Here is a 9876-nt window from a genome sequence, read left to right on the forward strand (position 1 = left end):
TTATCCTACCTGAAATACACATAGAAAAGAGTGAATTTCAGGGTGAATATAAATGCAAAACCTTTCAAAATACTGAGGGCCACTGATTATATTCCATTGTATTTAAAAATCAACCAATGGACATATGCATATAAAGTTATGCGATGTGGGAGTAACAGGGGTCAATAACAGAATCCTGGTGGCTGTTGAGGTAAGTACCTACATGGAGAAATGAGATGTGAATAGGAGCAGATAACTTGCACAAGGAAGCACTTAATGAGTGTCTCTTAAGAACAAAGGATCTTGTGTTTTCTGTATCTTATTTTGTTATATCTTATATTTCAAGAGAAGGTTTTGTGGAAGAAGGAGTATTTGGTAATTGTGAGAGTAGAGGCTTTGCTAATGTACGTCAAACTCACGGCACAGAAAAGTAAGAATTATACATCTCTAAAGAGACATCCATGGATATTATCATGTTCCTTCTTCACAATTCCCCATTCACACTTTATCTCTGCCACTAATACACACAAAGAGCAGGATTTTCTGACTTAGAGGGTTCAGTAAAGTGTCTGGCACATAGATGGTGCTCCATAAAAGATAAATAAATGATTGAAATGCTTTGATAAAGAAATTGATCTCAAATATATATGACCATTTTGGAAAGAACAAATTAAGATTTATTGAGATCTCACAGTACATATATATTTCTTTCTTTCTTTTTTTTTTAAAGTATTAACCCAAAAGTTTATTATGTAACAATCATATATCTCAACTCTCCTTGACCTTCACTGCACTGTGCTTTGATTACTTAGCAATTTATGGGCAGAAGGAAGGGTTCAGCCAGACAGGAGACTGTGTAGGAAACAAGCATTGTCTATGTGTCTACATGCGTATCTCAGTAATGCTCCTGCAAGGGGATACAGACCCAGGCACTAGCCTCCAGAAAGAAAAAACAAAACAAAACAGACATTTTTCCAATCTCATTTGGCCCCTCGATGCTCCCTAAAATAACGGTCGTAGGCAGCATTGTATCCATAAACCATGACATAGTGTTTGCAAAGTCTGGTCATCACAGGCTTCTCGGTTGATCTTGTAGGCAGGCTTGGAGCGTTCTCGGATCCTCTCTTGAGCTTTAGCTCTCCATCTTTGCTGAGGGGATATAAAGGTATTAGCGTTTCTTCTGTTAATGAAAGGGGCCAATTTCATAGGATTCCATGCTTTCATGAGATTCATAATACAAAATTTCCACCGCTAAGGCAGCCAGGATAGTGAGAAGGATCAGGCTCTTCATGGTGTCTCGTTGTCCTGTGGGTGGCTCTTAGTGTCTCCTGCAGCAGTAGGGAGAGGCTCCTACAGGCCTATTTCTTTCTTTTTTAGAGTTGTGTTTTGCTCTCTAAAGAGAGAGAGTCGGAGACAGAGACAGTGAGAGGGAAAGTGAGAAGTCACTCCCCAGGGAGGATGGCCATGCCACAGTCCCTTCTCCTCCTAGGATCTTGGGCACACATAGACACACACACATACACACAAACACACACACACACACCCGGCATGTTTCAAGCCACTGGATCTGGGACTCAAACCGTAGTGGGCCACATGGGAGTCCAGCGACATTACTGCTACACCATCTGCTGGCCCCAGTACATACATTTTCTAATTTTAGTCCTTTCTACAATGCTGTGAGGCTATTATTCCCACTATTTTTGTTCACAAATCCTTGGGCCCTATGAGATAAAATGAGTTACCCAGAGTGCATACTGGGAGGGTCAAAACAGTCTTATCTCTCATGATCTTTCCACTATGAGGACCATGTAGGCAAAGCAAATGAGTAGGTATCTCCTTGCCTGTTTGGTTCATACTTGAAAATAGTATCCTTGTCCTAAAGTTTAACCTTGTCTGGCATTAAGTAAAAATTTCTTTGGCATCACATTAAGAAGCTATTATGACCCTTCTTTTGAAGGCACTTGTGTCTCCCTTCTCACCCAAACCTTCTGGTTTAGAAGTGTTCATAAAATCTTTCCATCTTTTCTCTACATTATTTCAAACCTTGTTTCATTTTAACATTAACACATCCTCTGGTATTATATATATAAAAATAAAATAAACTAAATTCAGTGCTCCTTTGCATCGTGATTGGCCAGACCAGATGGAGTGATTTCTGAACTCAAGTTGAAAATCAAAACACAAGTGCTTTTTAAAGAGGTTGAAGTTTAGAAGCAACTGTTCATGGCAGACTTGGCTTTAATTCTAAGCGGGGTTGGGTTTGTTTTCAAGCTGTGTTTGACTATGGAATATTGGAACCTCCACCCTTGAGCTACTATATGGGTGGGGTCTTCCAAAAGTTCATGGGGAATAAAGATATGCATGGTTTTCAAAAATTTTTGCACTAAAATAAGCTTGTATTTTAGCTTAAGTTTTCTATGTCTTTTTGAAGTTCCCTCATGTATCTATCACCCATTTATACTGCTCTGACAAAAAACTGAGGTGTAGAATTACATAGAACAATGTGGCTGTCATCATCTTCAAAGCAGAAGTGAGAGTTGTTTTTGTTTTTAATTTTTAAGAGCCTGTATGTAGAAACCAAATAATAAACAAAATCCCTTTGTTGAATAGGTTTTGGAGGCCCCCAAAGAACAAATTTTGAAGAGTAATGTGTGTTAATTTTCAAGTATTAATTCCAAAGTAGACTCCTTATGCTTGCTCTCTCACTTAATCTGCAGGATAATCCTATTAAATAAGCATCATAATTCTCATTTTTACAAAGAGTATTGAGAGTGAGGTCATACAACCACTGTATAGAGGAGCCAGTTAAAAATCAAGTCTCTGGGGACTGCTTGTGGCCTGGTTGTTAAATGAGCTGGATCCAATATGGCCAGCCACATGGTTTGTCCTAGACCTAACAGCTTGTGAAACCACAGTGGCTGAGTGTGCCTGTGTGCCTAAAATCTTGAGGGAGAAATGGAGGAGAAGGGATTGCATTGTGACCAATCCTCATGGAGCAAGGAGTGCTTTCTTTATTTCTCTTTCTCTCTCTGTTGCTTGCTGGTAAGTGCATGCATTCTCTGGAAAAATTTGAACAAAAGAGGGAAGGCATGGCAGATGGCATAGCAGTTAGTTATGTCACTGGACTCCCACATGGCCAACCGCAGTTCTAGTCCTGGACTTGGTGGCTTGAAAATCATGCCAGGTGCATGTGCATGTGTGGCCATCCAAAATCCTGGGAGAATGGAGGAGAAGGGATTGTGGTGTGACCATATCCCCAGGGGGTTGATTACTCACTTTCTCTTTTTCTGTTTTTCTCTCTTTCTTTCTGTTCAGTAAGCACAGACACCGTAATGCAAAAACCTCTCAAAAAGAAAAAAGAAAAGGAAAAAACTGAAAGAAAAGTCTGTGATTCCTAAGTCCTTAATTCATTGCAATACTACTTTTGAGCACACTAATAGGAAGTAGTAGATTGATCAGAAAGCAGGTTTCCTTTGTCCCATAAAGAAAGAAGCCTAGAACATACCTGTCAGTGAGGAGATCAATGTTTTGTGATAAATAAAACTTGGAGATATTTGATGCTTGCTTTGACTTTTTACCAAGACCAGGTAGAAGATGCTATACAACAACAGAGTGTTAATAATGTGCAAGTCATGTGGAAAACTTTATGGTATAACAGCTTGCATATGGGACTTGAATCCAGCAAGGCTTGGAGGCTGATTTCTATAATACTTTTCTTCCTAGCTATGTTACCTTAAGCAAGTTATTTATTCCATCTGCCTCTGTTTTTTTTTTTCATTCATAAAATGAAGATAATACAGTCAGTCCTCACTATTTGCAGAGTTCATATTTGAAAATTTGTCTATTTGCTAGCATTTATTTATAACCTTCAAGTCAATGCATGCAAGGTTTTGCCATCACTTGAAGTCATGCTTAGAGCTGGAAAATAGTTGAGTTGCCTGGTATGTACGTTCCCAGCTGAGGTCAAACAATGTGACACTCTACCTTGTTTCTTTGAGCTTTCATCCTGTAAACAAATGTCCTTTTCATGGTCTATTTAGTGTCAAGTTTTTCACATTTTGGTGCTTTTTCATTGATTTTCTTGTTTAGCATGACCCATAAGCATAGTGCAGAGGTGTTGTCTGGTGTTCCTGAGTGTATGAAGAATGCGAAATGCCTAATGGAGAGAATGTATGAGTTAGATGAGCTTCATTCAGACATGAGTTATGGTGCTGTTAGCTGTGAGTTCAAGATTAATCAGTAATATGGTATATCTGGCAAAAGGAAGAAGAAATTTGTCTAACTGTATGTAAAACCTCTCTGGAAAATGCTAGGGTAATATTTCTAATGTGTGATGAAGCTATAACAAAGCTGAAAATGCAGCTAAATTTGTGGATTCATGAAATGAGTTTAAAGAAACTTCCCCGTTTCCTTGTTTCTGTTAATGGTTGAAGGACCTCCTCCCACCCCCATTAAAAGTATTCTCTTAGATTATAGTATTTTTTTTTTCTCTAAAGAATCTCTATGCCACTAGAACAGGTGAATTTATTGAACTAGTAGTTATTTAACATCTGGCAGAGAAGAATCTTCAGAGAAAGGGTTATAGGAGAGGTAGATTTTGGAAAATATTTGTGTCAGTGTATCAGAGAGCACTATATCAATCTTGGAGTGGTGATATAATGGAAATGGGTTGTACAGATGAAGAAGTCTTGGCACCCAGAAGGGAGAGAAAGCTCTGAGTGTCCATTACAGATTGGGGGTGGGGGCGGGTTATGGAAATGCAGGAGGTGAGGAAGAAACATCTATTAGATGGAGGTGAGAAGGGAATACTTATCATATGAATAATAAAACTGGGATAAACTTCCTCCCTTGACTTATTTCACAAGTTTGCCCGCAATTGTTAAGGCTTATAAGAAATTATTTCATTGACTTGCCTCATAGAATGAAAATTCAGCGCATTTGGCTGAAAATAACAGTTGTGATTATTTAGAATTTGTGCTAAACACTGTTCATGTTTTGTATCATCAAATTACTTTATAGTCATTAATTAAACAATTAATCAAATTGGAAATATGTCTCTCAGGAGAATGTTAAAAAATAATCATAAAGAATATAATCCTCATTAAGAACTATTAGTCCAAGTGTGACAAGCTTCATTTTGTCTTATAGAAAACAGAAATGTAATTTGGTATTTAGTCAAAATAAATGGGTTATGACACATTCCACCCTTTAAAATGTTCTGAGGCTGGTGGGATAAAAGGAGGAGATCTACAGATGGTACGCTGAGCAGAGGCATCTAATGAACCTGGCGTTGCTACATAGCAACAGCATTAGCATTTCATTTGTTGGAATGAATTATTTGAGTTTTTCACTTTTTCAAAGGGTTTATGCACTGATCTTTATGCAACAGTGTAGCTAATGATTAAAAATGAACAAAAGCTTGAAAAAATAGAACTTATTAACAAAGGTTACAAGACCTGAAATGATTAAATCAGGGAAAAGGCTGATGGAGTTCTTTAGTTAAGATTTTTCAGTGCCTGAATGAGTACTGTCCAGAAGATAGTAACTAGCTATCCTTTCTCTCCCTGGAATATATTATTAGATCTCAAAGGATGTCAACCTGAACTGCAAGAGGGGTTCTTGGGGTGAATTTTGAGAAGGAACATCTACCTATTTTGGCAGGAGAGACTAAGATAATTTAGCAGAGAAGATCTACAATCTTATTCCTTTCAGAGTTTTTCCTGCTCTTCTTCCCAAAATAAAATTATCTTTAGCGTGGAGGATGTAGAATTAGTCTTCTTTGAAAAGAGGGGGGGCCAAGTGATGTTATAATGTCTCCCTTTTTGAGAGGATTGGTCGTTACAGTCACTGTAGTGTGCCTGATACTGTATGAGCCTACTACTATTCTAAGACTCCATGGCTTTATTCATTTTATGAGAGGGATCTCAAATTAGAGGTTGAAAGTGTAAAAATAACTATTGCCTTAGCCCTGAGGAATTCTTAAAGCATATTCATTTTCCTTGCCTCCTGCAACTACAAGTTCATTATTGGCAAAAGTAATTTTATTCATATTTCCTCACTTGCTCCCTCCTCCTTTGTTCTTCCTTTTCCCTCCCTCCCTTAATCTAACCCATACAGAGTGGCTACTTGAGGGAATGGTTTTATGAATAAAAATCGTATACTTTGCTCAAGAGCCTTGGTGTGTGATTATAGAATAAAGTTTTCATTTTGAAAATCAGGGTAATATATAGCCATAAAAATAGCAATAGCAGCATTATTTTAATTACCACATGTAGAAGCAAAAGAAAGATTCAAGCCAAATACAGTGCTGAAGCTTGTAGCCTTCACGAATTGTACTGTAATTGTGTAAGTGTCCATGCTGAGGCCAAATGGCTTTATCTTGGAGACAGTCACAGAGGTTATTCTTGTGTCAGCTACGGGTTGCACTGACTATATGCTTCTCATCATTTTTCTTTGTCTTTTTAGTTCCTATAGTTATTCACCTCCCCACCAGATTTTGATACTATGGCCTTCTAATCCTTCACAAGAATTTACCATGTGTTGCCCCTCAACTGCAGTATTAGTCCTTCTAAAATACATCAGCTCCATATTAAAAAAAAAAAAAGGGGGGGGGCAGCAGTTAGCGTAATGGCTATGTCACTGTGGACTCCCATGTAGTCAACTGTGGTTTGAGTCCCGGACCCAGTGTTTTAAACTCACACTGGGCGCATGTGCATGCGTGCCCAAGATCCGGAGAGGAGAATGGAGGAGAGGGGATTGCGGCATGGCCATCCATCCTTTGGGGTTGATTTCTCGCTTTCTGTCTCTCTTTCTGTCTCTGTCTTTCTGGCAAGTGCATGTGGCCTATAGCAAAAACCTCTCAAAAAAAAAAAAATCTGCTCCATGTAATACTTGAGACATCTTATGCAAAAATGATTTGTCCTATATTTTTACTTGCTACACCTTTCAACTCTCAATCTAAACGGTGTTTTCATTAATTTGATGGTTTTAAATGTGATTATTTTATAACAGCAAATGGATGGTGTCTATGGAAACTCTATAGTAGTTAAAACTGAAAATTCCTACAACTTAGCAACATGAGAAAACCCAAATTTTGACTTAGGTGGAGTTAATGAGTTGAAGATAGACAGACACTTGAGAATGGAGAGCCAGAATTAGCTGTTTTATTGTTTATAAACACATGGACCAGGAAAATGAGATAGGTGGATTAACTGGTAGTCTTTGTCTGTACCATTAATTTTCTTAGTGAAATATAAAGTTTGTGATTGTATTTGTTTTTACCTGTATAACTGAAAACAAATGATGGGAGAAGGCATTATTGTGACTCTTTGTGAGAGATGCAGAGTACCATGTTGATAATAGAATATTCTTGCATGAAGTAATTCAGGTAAGGTATATACTGAATTTAGGCAAATGTTCTGTGCACATTTGAGAACAATATGTATTTTGTCATTTTTGCATATAACATTCTACAAATGTCTTTAGGTCAAATATGTTGATAGTGAGACTACTATATTCTTACTGATTTTCTGTTGGTTCTAATTATTGAAAGGTGTTGGGACAAACAGTTGGGGTAATGGCTGTGTCGCTGGAATCCCATGTAGTTGACCCCAGTTTGAGTCCCGGACCTGGTGTCTTAAACTCACACTGGGCATGTGTGTGTGTGTGTTCGTTCCCAAGATTCCAAGAGGAGAATGGAGGAGAAGGGATTGCAGCGTGGCCATCCCCCCTGCGGGGTGATTTCTCGCTCTCTGTCTCTCTCTGTCTTTCTGGTGAACGCATGCACCCTATAGCAAAAACCTCTCCAAAAAAAAGAAAAAAAAAAAAACAAAACAAACGAGGGAGGTGTACTAAAATGTCTCATACTGTTAATCTCTATATTTCTTTTGGTATTACTATCAGTTTTTGCTTCATACATTTTTTACTTATTATTTCTTTTTAATTTTTTAATTTTTTGAGAGGCTTTTGCTATAGGATGTGTGCACTTGCCAGAAAGACAGAGAGAGACAGAGAGCGAGAAATCACCCCGCAGGGGGGATGGCCACGCTGCAATCCCTTCTCCTCCATTCTCCTCTCAGGATCTTGGGCAAGAATCCACATGTGCCCTGTGTGAATTTAAGCCACTGGGTCTGGGACTTGGACTGTGACCAATTACGTGGAAGTCCGGCGACATAGCCATTATGCTAACTGCTGGTCCCTGCTTTATACATTTTGCAACTCTGTAATTAGAGTCCTAAATATTTAAAATTCCTATGTCTTCTTAATGAACTGATCCTTTATCCTTTTTACCTTGAATGAAATGACTTTATTTATCCTTCAAAATAATCATTGCTCTGTATTCTACTTTGTCTACTATCAATGTAGTCATGCCAGTTTTATTTTTATCTTTAAGTTTATTCATCTATTTCTTACATGAGACATACACACACAGAGAGAAAGAGAGAAAGAGAGAAGGAGAGAGAGAGAAAGAGAGAGAGAGAGAGAGAGAGAGAGAGAGAGAGAGAGAAAGAAAAGAAAGGAAAAAAAGAAAATAGGCACCCTTAATAGAGTCTTCAATCTGCAATCCACCCCCCACCCCCGCTCCCATCCCAGCAAGCCTTTATTATGGGCATGTATGTGCCTGGTGTGCTCAGGGAGGTCCTGGAACACAAACCCAGGACCTTTCTTTTGGTGTTCAGTTGTATCACCACTGTGCTACCACCTAATCCCTAGCTTTCTTTTCATTAAAGTTCTAAAGCTGTATAGTTTTCTTTTTTCATTTTTAACTTTCATTTTTTTTAATTTAAAAAATGTACTTATCTTTCATATGACAGATAAAGTTCAATACATTTATTTTGTACATGTGGACTGGTTAAATTTAGCTAAATAACTTGAGGTACTCACATCATTTTCATTTTTGTGGTGAGAACACTTAACATCAACTCTCCTAGCATTTTTTAAGAATACAAAATGTCTTTACTAATTTAGTCACCATATACAATAGATATCTTGAACTTATTCTTTCTGTCTAGCTGTTATTTTGTATTCTTTAGCCAGCATCTCTGGAATCAATCCACTGACCCCCATCTGCTCCACCATTCTATTCTCTATTTCTGTAAGATAAACTTTTTGGATTCCACGTATCAGTGATATCATGCCCTGATTGTCTTTCTTTGCCTGGCTTATTTCACTAAACTACATGTCCTCCAGGTTAATTCATATGATTGCATATGATAAGATTTTCTTCTTATGTGGCTGAATAGTATTTCACTGTGTATACATACCACAATTTCTTAATCCATTCACTTGTTGATAGGGTTGATTCCTTATCTTGGCTATTGTGAACAGTGCTGCAATAAACTTGGGAGTGCAGGTATATCTTTGACATACTGATTTTATTTCCTTTGGAGTTATGCCAGTAATAGAATTGATGGATCATATGATGGTTCTATTTTTACCTTTTCCAGGAACTCCCGTACTGTGTTCCACAGTGATTGTACTTACACATATGCCCAACAACAGCCTTCAACAGTTTCTTTTTTTCATTTACATGGCAACCATTTATTTGCTCCTAATAACAGTGATCACAAATAATTCAGTCCCAACTAAATTCCAGATGCTTCGTACATATTTTTTCACGTAAATCTTACAACAATTTAACGAAGTTAGCTGTCATTTTATTTTTTAAGGTTTACAGAGATAAAGTCTCTTGCCCAAACCACACAGCTTTGTAATTATTTATTTATTATTTTTTAAACATTCAATTACTATATATCATTACAGCTTGCCAAATGAATTTTCCCAGCATTAATCCATTGTATATTAATCCAGTTAAAGAGATTATCATACATGTTATCATCATTTAATTTTCCATTTTTGCGTCTCTTAAATGTTTTGCTTCTTTCTTTTTTCCCTTGA

The 9876-nt window shown here is 37.5% G+C and overlaps 1 pseudogene; it reads right to left on the reverse strand.

Moving 5' to 3' along the window:
- Nucleotides 1-704: 704 nt before the first annotated feature.
- Nucleotides 705-1300, reverse strand: LOC102483315 (matrix Gla protein pseudogene; annotated as a pseudogene).
- Between the last annotated feature and the right edge of the window lie 8576 nt (nucleotides 1301-9876).

Source organism: Tupaia chinensis, unplaced genomic scaffold (genome assembly GCF_000334495.1).
Source record: "Tupaia chinensis unplaced genomic scaffold, TupChi_1.0 Scaffold000647_1, whole genome shotgun sequence".
NCBI classification, from domain to species: domain Eukaryota; kingdom Metazoa; phylum Chordata; class Mammalia; order Scandentia; family Tupaiidae; genus Tupaia; species Tupaia belangeri.